This window comes from Musca autumnalis, unplaced genomic scaffold, assembly GCF_047663935.1.
Source record: "Musca autumnalis isolate F117 unplaced genomic scaffold, ASM4766393v1 scaffold_5, whole genome shotgun sequence".
Lineage (NCBI taxonomy): Eukaryota > Metazoa > Arthropoda > Insecta > Diptera > Muscidae > Musca > Musca autumnalis.
The window spans coordinates 23,379,260-23,406,974 of NW_027412088.1; the positions used below are offsets into that span (position 1 = coordinate 23,379,260).

General features: G+C 26.5%; 1 protein-coding gene across 5 annotated transcripts in view; it reads right to left on the minus strand.

Moving 5' to 3' along the window:
* The window catches only part of emp (epithelial membrane protein), an 83,926-nt gene extending 56,588 nt beyond the window's left edge, over positions 1–27,338 (minus strand). The window contains exons 1-3 of one of the 5 annotated variants that reach the window (XM_073957046.1): positions 27,212–27,338; positions 25,862–26,111; positions 9,897–9,925 (exon numbers count right to left, since the gene is read on the minus strand). The gene's annotated coding sequence lies outside the window, so the exon portion shown is untranslated. Of the gene's footprint in view, positions 1–9,896; positions 9,926–25,861; positions 26,112–26,219 lie in introns of all 5 variants that reach the window. The other 4 variants (XM_073957045.1, XM_073957047.1, XM_073957043.1 and 1 more) reach the window with 4 other exon arrangements.
* Positions 27,339–27,715: the final 377 nt, after the last annotated feature.

Genomic DNA, 27,715 nt, shown 5'->3' on the forward strand with positions numbered 1-27,715 from the left:
ATCTAAGTCTGATAGAAATTTCATAATGTCCAAAGTAGTGACCAAATTGGTTACTCCCTTCAAGAGTTATCGTACGCACAAATGTTCCGAACATTTTTGAACTTTTGTGGGGGACGTACCGGAAGGAGTGGACAGATATAATCCATCTTTGAACTTGAACTAAGTTTGGACAAAGTATTACGAAAGACCAATTTTGGACCGAATCGGCAGATCCGTTCGAGAGTTATCTTGCGCTCCAACCACTACACACGGTGTCATAGGGTTTTTGGTAACTTTCAGGCTTTTTTCTCAGGAAGTATGGACTTGCCCCTAATGAAACTTACAGCGTCGTATAGTGGACAGCGAATACAACTTGCGTAAACAAAAATCAAAGCGATTCGAGACCAGGTCATAAACTGAACTTTTCCGAAATTTTGTGTGGGAGGTACCAGAAGGAGTGGACCGATTGAGTCCATATTGGAACCTCATCACAGTTTGGTAGAAATTACACGATGTGCAAAGTATGAACCAAATAGGTTATTTCCTTCAAGAGTTATAGTGCGCACAAGTTTTGCGACAATTTTTGAACATTTGTGGGGAAGGTACCTGAAGGAGTAGACCTATATGGCCGATCTTCGAACTTAAATCGAATCTGGACAAAATTTTAACCGAATCCATTGATCCGTTCGAGAGTTATCGTGCGCACCAGCCAGCCAGACAGACGGACAGACAGACGGACGGACATTGCTAGATCTACTCAAAATTGTCTGAAACGGATATCGTACAAACATACTTGGTCTAAAACCATTATTTCGATGAGGCACATTTTTGGTCGTATCAAAGTGTAAATACCCCCTTTAGCCTAAAGGTTGAGGGTATAATAATAAAAAATAAATCAATAATAGCAACAATAATAACAAGAACGATAATAAAAAAGGGAAAAGGGAACTGATGAAGTTGTTTGGTGACAACTGAAACTATAGTATTCCCTACCCTCCGCCCGCAACTAATCAATTTCATATCCACTGTAAAACATTTTGTTGTTATTCAAATACTTGAATACAACAAAATATGGACTAAAGCTGAAATAAACACAAAGATGTATAATAAATAATAATGAAAATAATAGAAAAAGTTATAGAAGATGATGAAGATGAGGTTCGGTGGATTTCATGTGTCCAGAATTTATATTCTTTATGACAAGAGCTACAACTTTGCCTCCATGAACAAATCAAAATTCTTCGCGGTTTAGAAGATATGCGCCTGCCAAAATGCTCACTTTTGACTTAATTTTTCAAGGATATTTTTGATGTCCTTTGTTTGACCTCTTGAAGGTCAAAACGATGAGAAAACGAAAAATTAAAAATGCCATTTTACTCCATTTTGCCTATATTTTGTTATATAATATAATTGCTAATGTATTTTCATCAAGTTAGCTTTTCATAATTATTAATTGTATGTCATTCGATAAAAACTTATTATTAAATAAACACGTTTCTACAAAATATAAATCGTGTCCTTACATTCTGGCGATCCTGCCAGGAGCATATAGAAGAACAATTTTTCATAAGGATTCTCTTTCTTGATTCCTTATTGTTAAACAAGATTTTAAAATTGGATTCAAGAGCCTGAATTTTAACGGGCATCGAAACTTTTGAAACAAGATTTAACCTGATTGGATTCAAGACCCAGAACTATTGCGGGCTTCAAAGACATCACTCAAATATAAAGGAAGATTATTGTTGCCACTATGGTGGGTTTCCATGAAAAAGAATAATTTGTACGAGTCAAGGAATCCAGGAATCCACAAATTAAAACGAGTCAAATCAAGCCGCGGAAAGTTCATTTTGTTTAAGAACAATACCTGGAATTTCAAGTTAATTCAATGAAATTTATATTACACATTACATATCCTGGATTTTTTGGATTGCTGTAAGTCTTGTAATTCGTAGAGATCTAAATAATGACTCGTCCACCCGGCTGGGCGCAAGCGCAAACAATGTATGCTCAGATTCGGGTACCACATCTTCAAACAATACTGAAATAGCAGCAGCTTCTGTAAAGCTACCTCAATTCTGGACCAATTGTCCAGACGCATGGTTCGTGCATGCGGAAATGCAATTTGCAATAAAGGGTATAACGTTATCAAATACCAAGTATGAGTACATAGTCACAGCCTTATCACAAGATGTTATAATGAGTGTTCTCGATTTTATTCAATCTCCACCACAAGGAGATAAATATTGAGCGTCATACAATCAGTGAAAATAAGAAATTGGATTTATTATTGTCAAATTCAGAGATAGGTGATCGCAAACCATCGTAATTTTATCGCTCCTTCTTTTTGCTGGCAGGAAATAATTTAAGTATAGATATTTTAAAGCAACTCTGGATAAAGAAATTGCCGAGAAAGCTGGCCGATTCATTGACTAGCTCGGGAGTTACTGACATATCGGAACTGATAAAATTAGCATATAAAATATGGGATGTCTTACAGGAAGATGAAGTTGCAAGGGTCGTAACTTCCGGAAAAACAGGTAACGAATTTGAAAGGATAGTAGACAACTTGACGCAAATAACAAGCTGTTTGTGTGAGGAATTTAAGAATATATCTACGGAAATGGGTTCAATTAGAAGATATCTAAATGATTATCGAACACATAATGGCCGCAGATTTTCGAGAAACAGATCGCGGTCCCGACCAAGATCTGATAGCAGAGATTGGCTTTCACTGTAGGTTTGGGGAGAACGCTAATAAATGTGAAGAGCCGTGTTGATTTGGACGCCGCAGACAACAGCAAAAAAACTAGTTACTCCAGCTGTTAGGGCGACAAACAGCGGCGAGCAAATATCTACACGTCGCCTTTTTGTTTACGATAAAGCAAACAAAATTAAATATTTAATTGATAGTGGCGCAGATATTTCGGTTCTGCCGGTTTCTGAGTTTAAGAATGAAAAACGGTAATCCGATTTAGTTTTAACCGCAGCAAATGGTACTTCGATTCCAACATACGGTAAAAATCTATTAAATGTTGATTTAGGATTACGCAGTGAATTTCCATTCGTTTTTACAATGGTTAATATAGAGAAACCTATAATTGGAGCCGATTTCTTACACAAATACGGCCTACTTATAGCTGTTAAGAATCGGGCATTACTTGACCCTTTAACCCACTTAGCACCGAGAATTTTTTTTTGCGAGAAAAATTTAAAATTTTTTATGAAAATTATTTTCTTGAGACTTATTAAGCATTATTTAAAAATTATTTTTTTCCTCTAAAACGTATAGTTTTCCCGCAATCCGGCCTTCTTTTAAAAGTGCCAAAAACTTTGGAGGGTAATATTGGTGTATCCTTACATGCCAATCCCTTGGTTTTTGGTTGATAAAATACTCTTACTATATTCCTAACAAATCCCTGACTTTATATGATTCTAACATTTATGATTAAATTTTTATCGCATATTTAAATTTTTCATCAAAAGTCGAAAATTACAAAAAAGTAGATTTTTTTGAATAGCTTGGGTTTTAGGCCAATTGCGTGGAAATAGGTAGGTCAAATGAAGCGATGTAAGCGTGAAATGACAGATAACAGACAATACTATAACAAAATGCAAAAAATCCCACAAAAATATTCGAAAAAGCCAGAGTTTTACGTAAATTTTTGCAACCATTTTTTGTGGCGTTTAAACGACCAGTGGCTTTATCTGGGTTAACGAATGCTTCGACAAAAGCGAGCGGTCAGTTGTGCGATATAGCTTTACCTAAAATACTTGCTATCGAAAATCGTTACACAGAACTGTTAAGGAAGTATCCATCACTCATAACTGCAGCAGACTATTCAAATCCAGTTAAACAATCTACTGTGCATAGGTTAATAACTAATGAACTATAGCCATTTTCGAAACCCAGACGATTAGATCCAGTTAAATTCAAACTAGCGCGAAAAAAGTTCGAGTATATGGTTAAAACAGGCGTATGCAGGCCATCAAATTCAAGTGTTTGTTCGCCTTTACATTTAGTCCCTAAGAAAGACGGAGATGATTGGCGTCCCTGTGGAGATTTTGAATTGTGTAACAGAACCTGATAGATATCCCTTGCCACATATTCAAGACTTCAACATGAATATGAAAGGTAAAAGTTTATTTTCAAAACTAGACTTGTTGCGCGCTTACCACCAGATTCCGATGGCAGACGAAGATATTCATAAAACCGCTATGACCACTCCTTTCGGAATGTACGAATTTACACGAATGCCATTTGGCCTTCGGAATTCTGCACAAATCTTCCAAAGATTCATAAATGAAGTACTTGGTGATTTCGATTTCGTTTTTGTTTATATTGGCGGTGTACTCATTGCCAGCGAAACGAATATGAATATGGTTTGAATATTAAACCAGGGAAATTTACGTTTGGAGTTTCAAATGTAGATTATCCTGACCACAACATATCAGCAACGGGAATTAAGCCATCAGAATCAAAAGTTTCAGCAATTCGCGAATTTGAGCGATCAACTGCCAGAAAGCAAATTAATAAATTTATGGGAATGGTGAATTATTACCATAAATATATACCAAAATTAGATGAGATGGCTTCTCCTATAAATAGAATGATCGGACAGGCACTAGAGAAAAAGCAAAAACTTTTGGAATGGACTGAAGACTCTACACTGGAGTTTGGACTACTGAAGGAAAGTTTCGCGACAAAGGTACTCTTACATCATTATGACAAAGATGCAAAGCTGACCCTTACAGTGGATGCATCTGGTGTAGCAATAGGTGGAGTACTACAGCAGGTTAGAGGAAAAAGAGTAGAATCTTTAGCTTTCTTTTCAAAAAAACTGAGTACATCCGAGTGCAAGTACAGTATAAAACATTTTCGACATATGTTAGAAGGTAGGCAGTTCACAGTCTTTACGGATCATAAACCGCTGTTTTCTGCACTGATTTCGAAAACCGAAAGAAGTCCAAGACAGACTAGACATCTTGAGTTTATATCACAATTTACCAGTAAGATTCGATACGTGAAAGAGAGTCAAATTTGGTTGCGGATACGTTTTCCATGTTTTTTGAAGTTGAAGCAATTGCAAATAGCGACTTAAATTTGAAAAAGGTTATATGCGGAGCAGGAAAAGGACAACAAACTCAACGACATTTTACTTGATAGGAATAAGCATCTCAATCTGAAAGCCATCGAAATAGATTTTTTGAATATATATTTGTGGTGTGAAACTTCGATGCCTCCCAGGCCATTTGTTCCTGCTAACATACGTAAAGAAGTTTTTGATCAAATGCACGGTTTGTCACATCCTGGAATAAGAGCTACAAGGAAATTGATATCGAGTAGGTATTTTTGGCCAAACATGAACAAAGAAATTAACGCTTGGGCTAAGGCTTGTTTAGGTTGCCAAAAAGCAAAGATTATTCGGCATACTAAATCACCTATTGAAAAAATAGAAATTCCTAAAGGCAGGTTTGAACATATACATATTGACATCGTTGGCCCTTGCCACCATCTAACGGGCATCAGTATATACTAGCAGCTATTGACAGGTATACACGTTGGCCAGAAGCCTATCCGCAACAGTTGCGAAGACATTTTCATTATATAAGCCGTTTTGGAGTACCTGTAAATAAACGAAACATTGCCGATCGTATTGCTTGATCTGCGGTTCACTTTTAAGGAGAATTTGGAAGCTACTCCGGCAGAAATGATTTATGGGCAAAATTTACGGTTGCCAGGTGAAATGGTGGTGCAGAGCTCACAGCAAGTATCTTCTGATTGTATGGCTAAATTAAAAGAGAGATTTAAGGAAGCACATTCAAATTTGTCACATCATACGAATGTAGGTGGTAATGTTTATATTCACAAAGAATTAAAAAGTTGCAAATACGTATTGTTGGTTCGTGTGGAACAAAAAAGATCTTTGCGATCCCCATACGATGGCCCGTATAGGATTATTGAAAAGAATAAGAAATATTTCGTAATTGAAAAAAACGGAGAAGCTAGAACTATTTCAATAGATCGGCTCAAACCTGCATTCGTGGAATCGTCTGATTCTGAGAAAATGGGTTCGAATAAAAAAGAACGAAAACGTGTAACATTTAATTTATTGAACATAGATTCTCCTGGAGGGGGAGTATTGCAGGGACGTAATATATATTTTTGTACTTTTTATAAATATGTACTTTGAAATTGTTAATGTATTTTCATCAAGTTAGCTTTTCATAATTATATTGAATTTTCCATATTTGTTCATTATTAATTGTATGTCATACGATAAAAAATTTCATCCCGGCGAAGGAAATTATCAATTGGCTTTTCAGTTTTTGAAATGATGATTTTTCTAGTGAAAACCTGAACTCTTTAAGCATCGAGTATTCTCATGTTAATGAGAATGATGCTCACTTTTCGGCTTTCCAAAAAAAAAACACCAGACAAAATATTTGCACGCTCACAGCACGATTCAAATAAGAAAAGTTGAAGTAACATCGACACAGTTACCTGTGAGTATGTTGTTGGAATTTAAAAATTCCCTTTTGCGCGTGCCTTCTCTGTTTTTTGTTTTTTTGTTTTAGTTGAATATTCAATCATATGATGCTTAAAGAGTTCAGGTTTTCACTAGAAAAATCATCATTTCAAAAACTGAAAAACCAATTGATAATTCCCTTCGGCGGAATGAAATCATGATATTGGTAGCGATCAGTAAATTTTGCAGGCTGTCAGTGCGTTTTGTAAACTTTACTCTCAAAGGTATTGATGAAGTTAAGCCAGACTTAAGCAATCATTATATTTTATTATTATTTTTATATTTTGTATTTTATATTTTATATTTTGTGGAACAATTATATTTATATAAATAAAAATAAAAATGTTAATAAAAATTGTAATAATACATAATATAATAATTGATATTAATTATTATTAATATTAATTTTATATTTTGTGGAACAATTATATTTATATAAATAATAATAAAAAATTAAAAATGTTAATAAAAATAGTAATAATATATAATATAATAATTGATATTAATTATTATTAATATAAATTGTATATTTTGTATTTTATATTTTGCATTGGTTATTTGTGAAACAATTACATTTATATAAATAATAAACAAAAAAATTAAAAATGTTATTAAAAATAGTAATAATATATAATTCAATAATTGATATTAATTACTAATAATATTAGTTGTACATTTTGTATTTTATATTTTATATTACTATAGTTACTATTTCTTACTATTTATTATTTGTTATTTATTATGCATTATTGCGTATTATGTATGTATTATTTATTGTTTATTATTTAAAATTTATTAAAAATTTTAATTTATTATTTGTTATTTATTATGTAATATGTATTATTTATTTTTATTGTTAGAATTTTAATTTTTTATTTTTGTTTTATACGGTTTCCAAAATCGTTATGTTCCACTGTATTTATTGCAAGTTTTAAATAAAACACTAATGAACCATCCCCACCCAACAATAAAAAATTAACAACAATTTATTTTATAATTGCCTTCAAAGGTCTTTTGAACTTCAACAATTAATTGTCTGTCCACACACACCTGAATGTCTATTATTTGGGGTGACTAATTGATGTTCCAACTTTGTTTAATAAAGTTAATGTTTAATGGTTATGTAATGTATATTTTTCTTCTCTTATAAACTATTGGAAGGGGAGATAATAAGACACTTTCTATTGCTTTGTACATTTACTTTCATAGACGACTGCTTGCAATTAAAATCCCTTAACAATTAAATCAAAATTAGCCAGAAATGTTTGCAATGTGATTTTGATGCAACAACTTACACTAAGGGAAAATTTTTCCTTTGTCCCCTTCTATGGTATTTGCGGGAACATTGTCATCGTCCCAACCTTTGTACATCGTAATATTTCATTCCAACTTATATCAAGTTCGAAGACAAAAGTTCAATATATTTGCTAGAGTTGGGTAATCTAGTTCCTAATTCCTTGTACTAGTTCCAAAACGTATGAGTAACATCATGAATTATAACGAGTAATGTTAAGTATACGCAGTTTGTTCAAGGAAAATATGTGGGCCATTGGAACTGCGAAGTGAACTAGATAGTTCCTTTGGTACAACTCTAATATTTGAAGTAATTATGTCCGTTTTATGTGATACAGAATAAATTACTTACAAATATTCAAACCTTTGTTGTCACCTACAAAAGTAAGTCCACCAATCCTATTATTTTTTAAGACATGGCCCAGACAGTTCTGTATTTTTCATTTTTCAACACTAATTTTTTTCAAAGTCATATCAAGATATAGAAAACGTTGAACTAATCAAAATTGTGTAAGAGCAAAATATAAGAGTTATTGGTTATCGAACAAACATGCTTACTTACAAACATACGTACATACATATGTAATTTTACACGTTCGTGTTCGTTTACATTAGAAGCGCGTTTAAGTGTGACATAAATTGGTAACGAAGAAAAAAAACCGGTACAATTACAATTACAGCGACGGCAGCATATGAACCCTATTCTTATAATTTGACATTCGCACGAAACTTTACGAAATTTAAAACAACAAAGCATACACGTGTAGATAACAATTCACACAAGCCTACAACCATTGTTGGTGTTTATTTCAGTAATGATAGACGATTTGAGTACGGTTTAGTACTTTAAAACTTTTCTAAAGACTTAAATACATAATTGTTAAGACACTACCCAGCAAAATATTCGGTGACAATGAATGAGAGTCACCGTGATTGGCAAGTGATTTGAAATGGAATCTAGGTGGGAGAATTTTATATTCTATTAAAATGACTCTTTCTTATTTTTAAATGTCATTTTTATGAGTTCATTTGAACTTATTCCAAAGAATAAGTTAAAAGGAAATATGAAGTGCTTCCACTTCGTTTTGCTGGGAATGTTAAAAAACAAAACATAGAACAAATGCTATTGAAAAGAAGAAACATCAAAACATAACCAACAACCTAAGATGATGGTTAAAATTTCAAATTATATTCGTTGATTTGATTTAAACGTACCAAGAGAATCAAAATGCCCAAAGAAGTAGCAAAAAGTAATTACGTTTTGAGTACAAGTGTAGTCAATTATATAAATTAACGGAGGTATCAATGACATTTTTTCAACAAAATAATTGTTGATTTGTTTTTTTTTTTTCTACCTCTCAGTTAGAACACGAAATTGCTTGATTGGTTATTTATCAATCATCATCATATAAATTTTGATTGCAAATTCAGAGATTGCAAATTGTGAATATAAATCGTTGTTATTAGCATACCTGATCAGCGCGTATGTTAAATAAACAACTTGAGCAAAGACAATAAAACGGATGACGTTGGGACATAAATAAAGAAATAAAATTTATTTTAAGATGAAATGGGATGGAAGTTACGTTCTTCTACAACCCAGTTAGACAACTTTTGTTCTAATATTTTAGACGTCTTGTGTGGCGTAGAGGATAATAGATACCAACAAATTTGGGGTCTAAACCATTATCTCCTCGGTTGACCTAAGGCTGAGGGTTTTACGATAGGAGGAAGATGAACATTTTTTCTATTGTTAAAGTTTCTGAAATCGTTGGCAACAATAAACGCTGCTAAGAAGTCATTTCAAATCTATAACATATTCATTGACGTCACTGAGAATGTTTCATAAAACAAAAACAGCAATAAATTGGGAATTTTGTAATTGCCACAAAACAGCTTAGCGTCAATTCTCATATTTTTAAAATAATTAGTCACTAAATTAAAAACAATAATGTATTCTGTAATTTACTTAGAATTCCCAATGAACCGGTCTTCACGACCCATCCTTGTATTCTGAACCCTAAGTCAATATATTTGAAATTGAAATGTTGTTAATAATTTCCAACACGGATAAATGCCATCGACATTTCAACTTACCAGGTACTTTTTTTGAAATACAACGTTTTCTAAAAAGAGACAGAAGCAGAGAATAATTAAATTAATTAAAAAATTCTTTCCAGTAAAAAATAATTATATTTGTTATAGAATTAATTAAAAAATAGTTTCCACTAAAAAATAATTATATTTATTAAAGAATTTTAAATAGTTGAACTAATCTTTGATTGATGGATGATTAATCTATTAACTGAGGCTGAGGCCAGCAAGGAAGGTGGTGCATCAGTAAAGCGGTAATCTAGAAAAATGTTAATTCCAGCTTAACTATCAGTATTTGAGTGAAAATAAGCGGTGTTGCAATAGAACACTGGAAGATACAATTACAAATACGTATTCCCAACTATTTAATTATTATTATTATTTTTTTTTTTACAGTGTTTTATTTATATTTTATATTCTATATTTTATACTTTATGTTTTATATTTTATATTTTATTTCCAGCTATTTAATTAATTTTTAGGTTTTTACAATGTTTTATTTATATTTTATATTTTATATTTTATATTTTATATTTTATATTTTATATTTTATATTTTATATTTTATATTTTATATTTTATATTTTATATTTTATATTTTATATTTTATATTTTATATTTTATATTTTATATTTTATATTTTATATTTTATATTTTATATTTTATATTTTATATTTTATATTTTATATTTTATATTTTATATTTTATATTTTATATTTTATATTTTATATTTTATATTTTATATTTTATATTTTATATTTTATATTTTATATTTTATATTTTATATTTTATATTTTATATTTTATATTTTATATTTTATATTTTATATTTTATATTTTATATTTTATATTTTATATTTTATATTTTATATTTTATATTTTATATTTTATATTTTATATTTTATATTTTATATTTTATATTTTATATTTTATATTTTATATTTTATATTTTATATTTTATATTTTATATTTTATATTTTATATTTTATATTTTATATTTTATATTTTATATTTTATATTTTATATTTTATATTTTATATTTTATATTTTATATTTTATATTTTATATTTTATATTTTATATTTTATATTTTATATTTTATATTTTATATTTTATATTTTATATTTTATATTTTATATTTTATATTTTATATTTTATATTTTATATTTTATATTTTATATTTTATATTTTATATTTTATATTTTATATTTTATATTTTATATTTTATATTTTATATTTTATATTTTATATTTTATATTTTATATTTTATATTTTATATTTTATATTTTATATTTTATATTTTATATTTTATATTTTATATTTTATATTTTATATTTTATATTTTATATTTTATATTTTATATTTTATATTTTATATTTTATATTTTATATTTTATATTTTATATTTTATATTTTATATTTTATATTTTATATTTTATATTTTATATTTTATATTTTATATTTTATATTTTATATTTTATATTTTATATTTTATATTTTATATTTTATATTTTATATTTTATATTTTATATTTTATATTTTATATTTTATATTTTATATTTTATATTTTATATTTTATATTTTATATTTTATATTTTATATTTTATATTTTATATTTTATATTTTATATTTTATATTTTATATTTTATATTTTATATTTTATATTTTATATTTTATATTTTATATTTTATATTTTATATTTTATATTTTATATTTTATATTTTATATTTTATATTTTATATTTTATATTTTATATTTTATATTTTATATTTTATATTTTATATTTTATATTTTATATTTTATATTTTATATTTTATATTTTATATTTTATATTTTATATTTTATATTTTATATTTTATATTTTATATTTTATATTTTATATTTTATATTTTATATTTTATATTTTATATTTTATATTTTATATTTTATATTTTATATTTTATATTTTATATTTTATATTTTATATTTTATATTTTATATTTTATATTTTATATTTTATATTTTATATTTTATATTTTATATTTTATATTTTATATTTTATATTTTATATTTTATATTTTATATTTTATATTTTATATTTTATATTTTATATTTTATATTTTATATTTTATATTTTATATTTTATATTTTATATTTTATATTTTATATTTTATATTTTATATTTTATATTTTATATTTTATATTTTATATTTTATATTTTATATTTTATATTTTATATTTTATATTTTATATTTTATATTTTATATTTTATATTTTATATTTTATATTTTATATTTTATATTTTATATTTTATATTTTATATTTTATATTTTATATTTTATATTTTATATTTTATATTTTATATTTTATATTTTATATTTTATATTTTATATTTTATATTTTATATTTTATATTTTATATTTTATATTTTATATTTTATATTTTATATTTTATATTTTATATTTTATATTTTATATTTTATATTTTATATTTTATATTTTATATTTTATATTTTATATTTTATATTTTATATTTTATATTTTATATTTTATATTTTATATTTTATATTTTATATTTTATATTTTATATTTTATATTTTATATTTTATATTTTATATTTTATATTTTATATTTTATATTTTATATTTTATATTTTATATTTTATATTTTATATTTTATATTTTATATTTTATATTTTATATTTTATATTTTATATTTTATATTTTATATTTTATATTTTATATTTTATATTTTATATTTTATATTTTATATTTTATATTTTATATTTTATATTTTATATTTTATATTTTATATTTTATATTTTATATTTTATATTTTATATTTTATATTTTATATTTTATATTTTATATTTTATATTTTATATTTTATATTTTATATTTTATATTTTATATTTTATATTTTATATTTTATATTTTATATTTTATATTTTATATTTTATATTTTATATTTTATATTTTATATTTTATATTTTATATTTTATATTTTATATTTTATATTTTATATTTTATATTTTATATTTTATATTTTATATTTTATATTTTATATTTTATATTTTATATTTTATATTTTATATTTTATATTTTATATTTTATATTTTATATTTTATATTTTATATTTTATATTTTATATTTTATATTTTATATTTTATATTTTATATTTTATATTTTATATTTTATATTTTATATTTTATATTTTATATTTTATATTTTATATTTTATATTTTATATTTTATATTTTATATTTTATATTTTATATTTTATATTTTATATTTTATATTTTATATTTTATATTTTATATTTTATATTTTATATTTTATATTTTATATTTTATATTTTATATTTTATATTTTATATTTTATATTTTATATTTTATATTTTATATTTTATATTTTATATTTTATATTTTATATTTTATATTTTATATTTTATATTTTATATTTTATATTTTATATTTTATATTTTATATTTTATATTTTATATTTTATATTTTATATTTTATATTTTATATTTTATATTTTATATTTTATATTTTATATTTTATATTTTATATTTTATATTTTATATTTTATATTTTATATTTTATATTTTATATTTTATATTTTATATTTTATATTTTATATTTTATATTTTATATTTTATATTTTATATTTTATATTTTATATTTTATATTTTATATTTTATATTTTATATTTTATATTTTATATTTTATATTTTATATTTTATATTTTATATTTTATATTTTATATTTTATATTTTATATTTTATATTTTATATTTTATATTTTATATTTTATATTTTATATTTTATATTTTATATTTTATATTTTATATTTTATATTTTATATTTTATATTTTATATTTTATATTTTATATTTTATATTTTATATTTTATATTTTATATTTTATATTTTATATTTTATATTTTATATTTTATATTTTATATTTTATATTTTATATTTTATATTTTATATTTTATATTTTATATTTTATATTTTATATTTTATATTTTATATTTTATATTTTATATTTTATATTTTATATTTTATATTTTATATTTTATATTTTATATTTTATATTTTATATTTTATATTTTATATTTTATATTTTATATTTTATATTTTATATTTTATATTTTATATTTTATATTTTATATTTTATATTTTATATTTTATATTTTATATTTTATATTTTATATTTTATATTTTATATTTTATATTTTATATTTTATATTTTATATTTTATATTTTATATTTTATATTTTATATTTTATATTTTATATTTTATATTTTATATTTTATATTTTATATTTTATATTTTATATTTTATATTTTATATTTTATATTTTATATTTTATATTTTATATTTTATATTTTATATTTTATATTTTATATTTTATATTTTATATTTTATATTTTATATTTTATATTTTATATTTTATATTTTATATTTTATATTTTATATTTTATATTTTATATTTTATATTTTATATTTTATATTTTATATTTTATATTTTATATTTTATATTTTATATTTTATATTTTATATTTTATATTTTATATTTTATATTTTATATTTTATATTTTATATTTTATATTTTATATTTTATATTTTATATTTTATATTTTATATTTTATATTTTATATTTTATATTTTATATTTTATATTTTATATTTTATATTTTATATTTTATATTTTATATTTTATATTTTATATTTTATATTTTATATTTTATATTTTATATTTTATATTTTATATTTTATATTTTATATTTTATATTTTATATTTTATATTTTATATTTTATATTTTATATTTTATATTTTATATTTTATATTTTATATTTTATATTTTATATTTTATATTTTATATTTTATATTTTATATTTTATATTTTATATTTTATATTTTATATTTTATATTTTATATTTTATATTTTATATTTTATATTTTATATTTTATATTTTATATTTTATATTTTATATTTTATATTTTATATTTTATATTTTATATTTTATATTTTATATTTTATATTTTATATTTTATATTTTATATTTTATATTTTATATTTTATATTTTATATTTTATATTTTATATTTTATATTTTATATTTTATATTTTATATTTTATATTTTATATTTTATATTTTATATTTTATATTTTATATTTTATATTTTATATTTTATATTTTATATTTTATATTTTATATTTTATATTTTATATTTTATATTTTATATTTTATATTTTATATTTTATATTTTATATTTTATATTTTATATTTTATATTTTATATTTTATATTTTATATTTTATATTTTATATTTTATATTTTATATTTTATATTTTATATTTTATATTTTATATTTTATATTTTATATTTTATATTTTATATTTTATATTTTATATTTTATATTTTATATTTTATATTTTATATTTTATATTTTATATTTTATATTTTATATTTTATATTTTATATTTTATATTTTATATTTTATATTTTATATTTTATATTTTATATTTTATATTTTATATTTTATATTTTATATTTTATATTTTATATTTTATATTTTATATTTTATATTTTATATTTTATATTTTATATTTTATATTTTATATTTTATATTTTATATTTTATATTTTATATTTTATATTTTATATTTTATATTTTATATTTTATATTTTATATTTTATATTTTATATTTTATATTTTATATTTTATATTTTATATTTTATATTTTATATTTTATATTTTATATTTTATATTTTATATTTTATATTTTATATTTTATATTTTATATTTTATATTTTATATTTTATATTTTATATTTTATATTTTATATTTTATATTTTATATTTTATATTTTATATTTTATATTTTATATTTTATATTTTATATTTTATATTTTATATTTTATATTTTATATTTTATATTTTATATTTTATATTTTATATTTTATATTTTATATTTTATATTTTATATTTTATATTTTATATTTTATATTTTATATTTTATATTTTATATTTTATATTTTATATTTTATATTTTATATTTTATATTTTATATTTTATATTTTATATTTTATATTTTATATTTTATATTTTATATTTTATATTTTATATTTTATATTTTATATTTTATATTTTATATTTTATATTTTATATTTTATATTTTATATTTTATATTTTATATTTTATATTTTATATTTTATATTTTATATTTTATATTTTATATTTTATATTTTATATTTTATATTTTATATTTTATATTTTATATTTTATATTTTATATTTTATATTTTATATTTTATATTTTATATTTTATATTTTATATTTTATATTTTATATTTTATATTTTATATTTTATATTTTATATTTTATATTTTATATTTTATATTTTATATTTTATATTTTATATTTTATATTTTATATTTTATATTTTATATTTTATATTTTATATTTTATATTTTATATTTTATATTTTATATTTTATATTTTATATTTTATATTTTATATTTTATATTTTATATTTTATATTTTATATTTTATATTTTATATTTTATATTTTATATTTTATATTTTATATTTTATATTTTATATTTTATATTTTATATTTTATATTTTATATTTTATATTTTATATTTTATATTTTATATTTTATATTTTATATTTTATATTTTATATTTTATATTTTATATTTTATATTTTATATTTTATATTTTATATTTTATATTTTATATTTTATATTTTATATTTTATATTTTATATTTTATATTTTATATTTTATATTTTATATTTTATATTTTATATTTTATATTTTATATTTTATATTTTATATTTTATATTTTATATTTTATATTTTATATTTTATATTTTATATTTTATATTTTATATTTTATATTTTATATTTTATATTTTATATTTTATATTTTATATTTTATATTTTATATTTTATATTTTATATTTTATATTTTATATTTTATATTTTATATTTTATATTTTATATTTTATATTTTATATTTTATATTTTATATTTTATATTTTATATTTTATATTTTATATTTTATATTTTATATTTTATATTTTATATTTTATATTTTATATTTTATATTTTATATTTTATATTTTATATTTTATATTTTATATTTTATATTTTATATTTTATATTTTATATTTTATATTTTATATTTTATATTTTATATTTTATATTTTATATTTTATATTTTATATTTTATATTTTATATTTTATATTTTATATTTTATATTTTATATTTTATATTTTATATTTTATATTTTATATTTTATATTTTATATTTTATATTTTATATTTTATATTTTATATTTTATATTTTATATTTTATATTTTATATTTTATATTTTATATTTTATATTTTCTTCTTCTTCTTTATTTGCGCAACCGTGTTTCGGATATATGCGATCATATTTAAGTCATTAACAGTTTTTGAATTAAAACAAATAAATAATTTTTTTTCTTTGACCTTTTTGTCACTTATCTTTCCTTTCTCTATCTTTCCCTCAGAACCATAGTATTTTTAAGCTATTATAAATCTTAGTCACATTGTTCTAATTAGCGCTAAGATACTAAGTCAATTTCCCTAATATGGAATCTGGTGTTTACTAAACTCGTAAGTAGCAGCAACTATATGACATAGTCAATTCTATCCGGTAAAGCAATTTAAAAATATTTTTTAGTAACAATTTCGCTTTCTTTACACATTAAATTTTTGTTCTCATAACATTCCCATTCTTATATTTAAACAAGTTTTTAGTTTCAGTTTTTGTCTTAATGGGCTTGACACAGAAACAAAATTGCCATGGAAATATTTTTGCCAGTATATGGTATAGAAAACGAAAACGAAATTTAGAACTCCATATAATTATGTTGGGTTTGAAACAAAAACAAAAATGCCCAACATTTAATTGTATGAAAAAAATTACAAAAAATAATTCACCCACAATTAAAGCTCATTAGCCGTTAAGTGAATATTTAAAATGTATTTCTTAAATATTTTTCCCAGCATAGGAAACAGATTTGAAGGGGAAAAAAACTATTTTCGCACACCAAATCATTTACCACATTAATTGTTGTGCATGGACATGGTTAAATAAGCAGTGACAAGACAATTTGCATTCAGCACTTTCTGATACCTATAGCCTAGAGCACTGCACCTGCAAGGTAATCAAGAAAATGTCATCGTATCCAATTGAATTGAATGTGAATATGATCACAAATAGTTTCTTATGGGAAAATTAGTAAAACTACAAAGAAGTATGTAAATGATAAATATTTTTCATTCCATATAAGATATCGGCTGTATTCAATCCCCATACCAAGTTGAAGATAGCAAATTGTTTGATGTTAAATAATAATCGATCCAAACAAATGGCAGTCAGAGGGAACCAAATCTGAACTAGAAAGCGAGGTACGCATCCACTATTTTCCAAAAAACAAAAATTCGCCAGTATTCTAAAATTTCGAACATTTAAAAGGCCTCCCAAAAATCGTCTAGAAAGGATCTTGGCATGTTCAGTTCATTAGTATCAGACACCTTGTTTTCCCTGTATACGGCCTGATAAAAAAACAAATTTCGTGAGTTACGTATGTTTGATTTTCGCATTTTTTTCTGTTATGTTGGTACACACTTCTGTTTTGAATGGGTAGTTCATTTCTGACTGATAAAATGGTTAGTCGTGCTTTGGTGTGCTCTTCGATTTTTTACTATTCGAAAGAATGGATGGCGTGGTGCATCATTAATTCTTACCACAAGGTTGTATGGTCAAAAAAATACTACCTTAAAGTAATACACCGTTTGCACGAAGAAATTCTTTAGAAACGCATCAGCTCACACATCGGTGCTTGTGCGTGAGTATTTACCGCACTTGGCCCCGCTAATTTTTTGTCCTCTATTCAAAACTGAGTTTAAAAAATAACGGTTTTTTGTCAGACCTCCCTTATCATTCGACATCGTGCAAGTCGTGCTTCCATGTGCATAACGCATCAACTCAAACATCGACGCTTGTGCGTGAGTTTTTGGCCAAAACCCAAATCGTCATCATGCCTCAAGCACCGTATTTACCGAATCGATTTTTTTCATGTTCCTAAAACTGAATTAAAAACGAACGGTTTTTTATCAGACCTCCCATATCAATCAACATCGTGCAAGTCGTGCTCTATGAGTGTTTCAAATTATTTCGTAACACAAACACACACGACAACAAAAAAATATTGCATCCACGTGACACGAAATAAGACACTTGGCTGGAAAAACGCGACTACGATCAGAAATGTACTTCATTACGAACAAATTCGATTCAGGCGAAATCGATCTAGACATGTCCGTCCGTATCGGTCATCTTCTTCGATCACCTATCCCTATAAGTTCAAATATGTTTGATTAAGCGCAGTTTAAGGGCTGTTCGAAGATCGCTTGGAAATTTGTATCGACATCATTCCACTTGGCTTTGATAACAGTTATAAATTTTTTTGGAGGCAAGTCCATTATGACCCAAAAACACTAAAAACCATGTCGGCATTATACAAAAGATGTAGGATATGCGATTTGAGTATCCGATTTGTACATAACTAAGCAAATCTTAATATTTCTTCCAAGCATACATTAAGATTCAGAATGCCTAGATCTCACAAATCGTACAAATAAAGTATAAGGGGTCTTCGAGGATCTTTTTGGATTATTTACCGATTGTCCTGAATACAATGATGTATTTGTTGGTGGACCCAAAGCCTCTAAAACCCCCCGATACGAACTAAAACGATTGAAGAGCACGAAGCAAATGAAAATTTCGCCGAAGGTAGTTCATGTGGGCCTGTTTAAAACGATATATTATTACTTCCTGGCATAATGGCCCAAAAGCTCAAAGAGTCCTGTTTAGAGACAGTCCTCCGATTGTATTGAAGTTTAATAGCGGGTAGTTTAATAGTGTCTACATAGCTATAAGACGTAGGCCCCATATGCCCCAATATTTAGGGCCACTCCTTCATGATATGTTTGTACGTGGCTGCTTCGGTGGGTTATAACCACAAAGCTATTGAAATTAGTTGAGTAACACCCTAGACAGACGGCGAAGTTAATTTGCATTAAGATGTGCATTTAATTTTAACCTGACAGACGACAGTTTCTGCATTTACGAAACAAGTGTTTGCTGTTGAGCCAAAATTACTCTGGTTTTTCGTGGCAGCTGACGTTATTCAGCTGCATTAATTTACGTATATACTCCGAGGCCCACATTTACACGATAGTAGGTTATGGCATCTGCGACTGCAACTGTGTGAATGCTATTCAAACCTGCATGATGGGCTCGCACATCTAAGTGGTGCCTTTTGTAACGTTGGACAACACTCTCTCTCTCTCTCTTGTGTTGTTCACTTATGACATAAGGAGGCACTCTGTTGCAGTTCTCAAAGCGGCATTCGGACAGGTTTGAATATTTTACATCGCGTTGCACGTATATTCGCAGACCACACTGGTCCACCTTAGCTTACCACAGACCGACCCATCTCATTATACGTGGTCAACAAGGATTCTTTATCTGCACCTCAAGTACTACCAGCTAGGGACTTGAGAACATTGCTCATACATCTTAGCTTTTTAGTTTGTGGCCGGAATTCTGATACCATCGACCATGACATTCAACTCTGTTCTCACCCCTGCCGTCGTTGTGGTGAACAGAGTGGCCGTAGGTTTATTGCCGGATATTTGGCGAATATTCCTCGCGTGGAAAAAGTTAGTAAAATCAGTCAAATAGCAGTTCAGCTTTTCACAAATGTCATCGGGGTAGGTACCTGATGAGCCTTAGACTTTTGGGGTAGTTTGTGGTCGGAATTTTGTCACCATCGATCAAAAGATTCAGCTCAGTGCCCATCTCCGCAGTGAACAAAGTGGCCGTATATTTCGTGGTGGATATTTGCATGTGTAAAAAGGTAGCAACATCGTTCAAATATGATCATTGGGGAAAGTATCCGACGACAAGACCGTAGAACCATCCACGTAAGTAACGACCTCAATCCCATCTGGAGGTCTTGAAAAACAGAAAAAGTTACGGGTTAAAGTGTTCCAGAGATATCAAATCACCTAAGGAAACTCCCTATTTCAACCTACGATACTTCAATTGCTTGTTTCTGAAATCCACGTACGACTGACGTCGAAATATATAATTGAGTATTCAAACTTTGCAAACTTGGCCGGAGGATAGTCTGCACGATGTCCTCAAACAGCGTGGAGTGCTTGACAGTAACAAAGGCTTTTGATAAGTCTAGCGTAATCAACACTTCAAGGCTTGTTCTGGTTGAGTCCTCGACTAATATGTGTGGAGATGGCGTGCAGCACTGCTGTTGTTCTGTGCTGCTTACGGAACCCATGCTAATGATCGAAAATTAAATTGCTTATTCTGACGCGGGCAGGCCTCAAGGGCCATTTTTAAGGGTCACAAAAGTGAAATCAGCCTCTACGATTCACATTTGCTGGCATCCTTGACTAGCTTTAGTAACGGGACCACCCTGCTCATTTTCCAAACCTTGGCCACATTGTGGATGGCAAACGACAGGTGAGATAACCAATTTCCGGCTCATCCAGCTGTTTCAACATTAGGCCTCAGAGCCTAACACTTTGCAACATCATCTTCTCCCGCTGAGGAGGAAACTCCTCCTCGGAGGGAAGACTCTTCTCTTCTTCTATCCAGGATTCGACAGTGACTTAGCCGTTGCCCATAATTCCCTAGTTACGCCTTCAATTTGTAACTCTTCAGATGATTTAGCCACTTTACCGACCAACCTAATAACAACTTCCAGTGCCAGCTTCCTAGCTTATCTCGCTCATTTGCTAGTCCCACCGCCTTTGCTGGGAAATTGTGCCTCACTTCCGGTATTCGATCAGCATGTATATAGCTAGCGGCTGTAGCTGTGGTGATGTCTCGGAACATCCTTTCTGCTGCCCGAACGTCAGAAGGGTTGGACCATTATCTGAAGTGGTAGATATGAAGCATCTGCAGCTAAGATGCTGTCTTGGAACGTCCTCCTTGCTACCTAAATATCAGAACGGTTGGGCAGTTCTCTGAAGCGGTGATTGGTGAACCCTCTGAAACTAGACCAATTAGTTTTTCCTTGATTAATGAAAGTGCGGAGTTCAGAGGTAATGAAATGATGGAGACGATAATATGGCGATGGTCTGACCCAAGAGAAATGAAGGGTTGCCAAGGACGTCATTTGTGAGACCCAGTGACACGATCGTTATGTCTGGTGAACTATGACACAGTCCGCAAATTCTGATAGAGGCGTTCTCATTGACCGTACAAAACGTAAAGCTAGCAGACAGCGTTACACCAGTCACAACTCATGATCGACATTGAATGTCCCTAAGTCCGATCGGTTATGATCTTCGAAAGGCGGGCTAATGTTGGACATATAACCTGGAATACAGCTATTAATCAGTGGGGTGTGTACGTTAAGCAAATCTACCTCGGTGTTAAACACCTCACTGATATCCTCATACATTCCTTATACGGATCATTAGGGCCAGACTCAAGTGAGATAGCTCTGAACAGACTGATGCAACAGAAAACCTAGTTCCCATATACAAGTACCCTTAGATTTTACCTATTTCGAGGGTTTTGGCAACATTTTCCAATCGATTTGGCTGAAAATGTGTATTTTGATTTTGTTGGAAAAAAATCAAGGAAAAAAATCCTCCAGACAACTGTCAACATAGGTATATATTTTGGAATACCCCCCTTTTAACGGTAGCTCCCGAGTCCATGCTCTCAATCGATATTGTCTGGGTGCTGACAAATTTCAAATGGAGGTTGTGGTATTAATTCAGAAGAGCAAAACTCCAAAAGGGTTTTGACTTCTCAGTCTCAATTTGGAGTCGATCTAGCCATGTCCGTCCGTCTGTCTGTCTGTCCTGCTGGATGGAGCGCACGATAACTCTCGAACGGAAGAACCGATTCGATTCAATTTTTGGCTTTCGTAATACTTTGCCCAAACTAAGTTTAAGTTCGAAGATGAGCTACATCGGTCCACTCCTTCCGGTACCTCCCCCACATAAGTTCGAAAATGTTCGGAAAAATTGTGCTAACGATAACTCTTAAAGTAAGTAACCGATCTGCTCCATACTTTACACATCGTGAACTTTCTACCAGACATAGATGAGGTTCCAATACGGTCTCAATAGGGCCACTCCTTCGGGTACCTCCCACACAAAATTTCGGAAAAGTTCGGTTTAGGGCCTGGTCTCGAATCGCTTTGATTTTGGTTGTAGCAACTTATATTCAGTGCCCTCTATACGACGGTGCAAGTTTTATCTGTAGGAAGTCCATATTTCCTGAGAAAATAGCCTGAAAGTTGCAAAAAACCCCTTTGACACCGTGTGTAGTGGTTGCAGCGCAAGATAACTCTCCAATGGATCTGCCGATACGGTCCAAAATTTGGCCTTCGTAATATTTTGTCGAAACATAGTTAAAATTGAAAGATAAGCCATATCGGTCCACTCCTTCAGGTACCTCCCCCACAAAAGTTCAAAAATGTTCGGAAAAATTGTGCGCACGATAACTCTTGCAGGGAGTGAACGATTTGATCCATACTTTCCACATCATAATATATCTACCAGATATAGATCAGGTTCGAATATGGACTACATTTGTCCAATCCCTCGGGTACCTCCCACACAACATTTCGGATAGATTCACTTTAAGACCTGCTCTCGAGACACTTTGATTTCTGTTGAAGCAACTTGCATTCGCTACCTCAATTACGACGATATATGTTTTTTCAGGGGCAAGTCCGTACTTCTTGAGGAAACAGCCCGAAAGGTGTAAAAACCCCTATATGTAGTCGCTGGAGAGCACGAAAACTTCTTCTTCCCCTTAGGGTACCTCCTACACAAATTTCAACATTCGTGTAATGCAGTTTAGGGTCTCTTCGAAGATGCTTTGCAAATGAACGCCGATGCTGTTCATTGTGGTCCTGCTGTTTACAGTCATATTATGTTTTCCGTGGACAAGTCCATGCTTCCTGGCATACAAGTCCAAAAGTTATAAGATAACCCACTGAAATAACCAGTGTAACCAATATATATCAAAAATATATGACTCTCAAAATCAGATCCACATCCTATGTCGTCTATTCATTTAAGTAGCCCCTCCGCAAAACTAATCCAGATTATCGTCGGCAAGTTCAAAGGTACAAAATGGCCATAAAATTCTAAAAAGACCCGAAATACATTCGATCTGTCCGTAGATTAATATTTCCATTCACATTGGCTGAGGGTATATCTCTGTTGGCAAAGTCGACTGATTCTTTTTTACTTGTTTTTATACCCTCCACCATAGTATGGAGGGTATATTAAGTTTGTTTTTCCGTTTGTAACGCATTGAAATACTCATTTGCGACCCTATAAAGTATATATATTCTTGATCAGGGTAAAATTCTGAGTCGATCTGTGCACGTCCGTCCTTCCGTCTTTGGTAATCTCTCTAGCATCCACAAAAATGGAGATAGATCGCTGAAATTTTGGGAAAATGCGTCTTTTGCTTGCAGGCAGGTGAAGTTCGATTATGGGCTATATCGATCCACGTTTTGGTATAGCCCCCCATATAACGGTACCCCCGATTTACGGAATATTGACGTTTTTAGCTGAATGTTCAGACCGATTTAGCTATAAATTGACATTTAGGGTTCTTAAGTGTCAATAAACTTATATAACAAAACTAGTGGACATAGGTCCATGTTTTGGTATAGCCCCCATAAAACGGTACCCCCGATTTACGGTATTTTGACGTTTTTAGCTAAATTTTCAGACCGATGTCGCTATAATTTGACATTTAGGGTTCTTAAGTGTCAATAAACTTATATAACAAAAGTTGTGGACAAAGGTCCACGTTTTGGTATAGCCCCCATATAACGGTACCCCCCGATTTACGGTATTTTCAAGTTTTTAGCTACATTTTCAGACCGATTTAGCTATAATTTGACATTTAGGATTCTTAAGTGTCAATAAGCTTATATAAAAAAAGTTGTGGACATAGATCCACGTTTTGGTATAGCCCTCCATATAACGGTACCCCGATTTACGGTATATTGACGTTTTTAGCTGCATGTTCAGACCGATTTAGCTATAAATTGACATTTAGGGTTCTTAAGTGTCAATAAACTTATATAACAAAACTAGTGGACATAGGTCCATGTTTTGGAATAGCGCCTATATAACGTTACCGCCTGATTTCAGGTATTTTGACGTTTAAACCGAACTAGCAGTAATTTGACATTTGAAGTTCTTAGTGGTCACAACACCTCTCCATCAAAAATTGTCAACATAAGTCCATGTTCGGATATAGCTCCCATATAACGGTACCTCCCAATTTTCAGTAATTTTGCAATTTTAGCTACAATTTTTAACCGAACTAACTGTAATTTGACATTTGAAGGTTGTAGTGGTCACCACACATCTGCATCAACTTTGAGGATTTTACTTAAAATGTTTAATCAACGTAGGTCCATGTTTTGGTATAGCCCCAAAACAAACCTCCCATAAAAAAGGGCCTCCCGAATGAAGCATTTTATGTACATTATCTGACATTTTAACGTACCCACTTAAAGTTGGGGACAGGAATGAAAACTAATTATTCCATTTTAGTTCAGTTCGGCCGAACGCTTTTTTACTTGTTTTTTTTATTTTATAACAAAGTAGATATGGGATTGCCAAGTCTACATTCCGAACCGATTTGGTATGGTATGGGAGCTCCAAAAAGTTTGGCCTGAGGACCCAAAACTCTTTTGGAGTTTTGATCTACTAACCGAAGACTATCAACCCCACTTAGAATTTCCCACCCTCCAGATTGACTGTTTTACAGTGTTATGCGTAATTGTTAAATGTTCGGTCCTCAGTAATTTCGAATAATATTATTCTACACCTGCAGCTGCTTCTAGATTTATTTTCTTACTTTAAATTTACCTCATGTTGGTAGTTGGCAGCAAAAGCTCGGCTCTGTTGAACGAACATATCTTTATTAACTGATTCATGTTTTGAGATTTCATTCAACCATGTAAAGATTTTTATTGGCCTCCGACTATATTCAAAATCCCATTGTCAGATGGTAATTATGATTTAACTCCCCTTCATGTAGGCTTTTTATTGTTGTCGAAATAATATTTTAATTTTTTTTAATATAGCATTACATATATAATTTCATTATTTGAAAATTCTATAAAAAAATGAAAACCTTTTAGCGACCCTAATAAAAACAAAAATGCCTGTTAATGGCAGGCAGCGAGTAGTCAATGGAACTTAAACAACAAAATTTGGCAATTACTTTTATTTTCTTCTTCATTGGTTTCACAATAGCAGCAACAACAACAATAGCAGCAGCAACAATAATTGGTCTCAGTGACAAATAAACAAAGTACATACTTAGTATGGCAACAAGTTGCTGCTCGTCAATTAGCCAAGAGCCGGTGTTCGTATTTCATTGGTGTGGCGGTGTGTGCGTTATGACATTAAAGATGACCTTGATCGCAAAGCGACAGAGCCCAGGGCACAATTGAGTGTTTCACATGGCTGACATTCATTGTTTTTTTTTTGGGTTTTCGAAATGTTGGTTTTGATTATGCTGAGGCCAAATTTTAAGAAATATCCACGCTGACTAACAAAAAAGATGTTATGACTTTGTCGGCTCAATGATTGAAATTTCAGGGGTCATATTCTAAAACATTAACCTCAGGTAATATACAAACTAAATATTTTCATATGATATATTCCACACACAAACACTCGCTATTTCATTGCAATATCAAAGGTTAATTCCATAAACACACAATTTTATTTAAAACGATAATAACGTCTTAATTACGCTCCGCAACAACAACCCTTCAGCACTTTTTAACGTTTTACGATTTCACATTGAAAATAAGTTTTTAATTCCATGCCATATTTTTTGTTTTATTCAAATATTGATAAATAGTTTTTTTTCTGTTTTTCTGTTAGCATTTTATATCCCAGCTCTGATTGTCTAAGACGTTTATCATTCGTTTAAATACTTATTACGCAATCCACACAGTAGTCACTTTTAATTGTCAGATTTTCCATTTCAACTTTGTTGCTGTTGCAGCAGCCAATCGCCACCACCATCCACCGCCATCAATTTGCATGTTAAGCATTTTTCTTCTCGGCGGAATAATTATTTTAGTTACTGTTGTTGTAATATTTTTTTATTATCAATTAAAGGCAAAAGTCAAAAGGGCAAAAGTCCGAAATAAAACAATCAAAACATTAAAAAAAACAACTACAACTTGTCTAGAAAATCACTTTGGCGTGCCAGATGCCCGAGAACGAGAAAAAAACTGCTGCGAATAAAAGGGCTCTTTGTTAAATTCTTCACGTTGAATATTCCCGGTTTTGTTTACTTTTCGGTTGTACGTTTTGTTTTGACTATTTTATTTAAATAAAAATTGTTGAATGTTAAACAAAAAAGATTGCAAACAAATTACGACATAATCTGTAGTTAGCACGGCGTGAGTAATTGACTCGCAAAAAAAGGAAAACTGTTGCAAAGAATAGTTTTAAAAGCAAAACAAAACAAACAAAAATTAATTGGCAAAGAGAAATTAGAAATTGGTATTACATAATTTTTCGCTTAGGGATCACGATCTTAATATTAATATGATTTTTCGAACAGAATCATTGGATTGAGTTTCGTGGATTTTTAAAAAAATATTTTTTCAAGATTTTTTTTAAATTACTTTTTTGTTTTGTTTTATTAATATGTATTCTAGAAATCGATTTTTCAATATTTATTAAAAGCGGATTTTT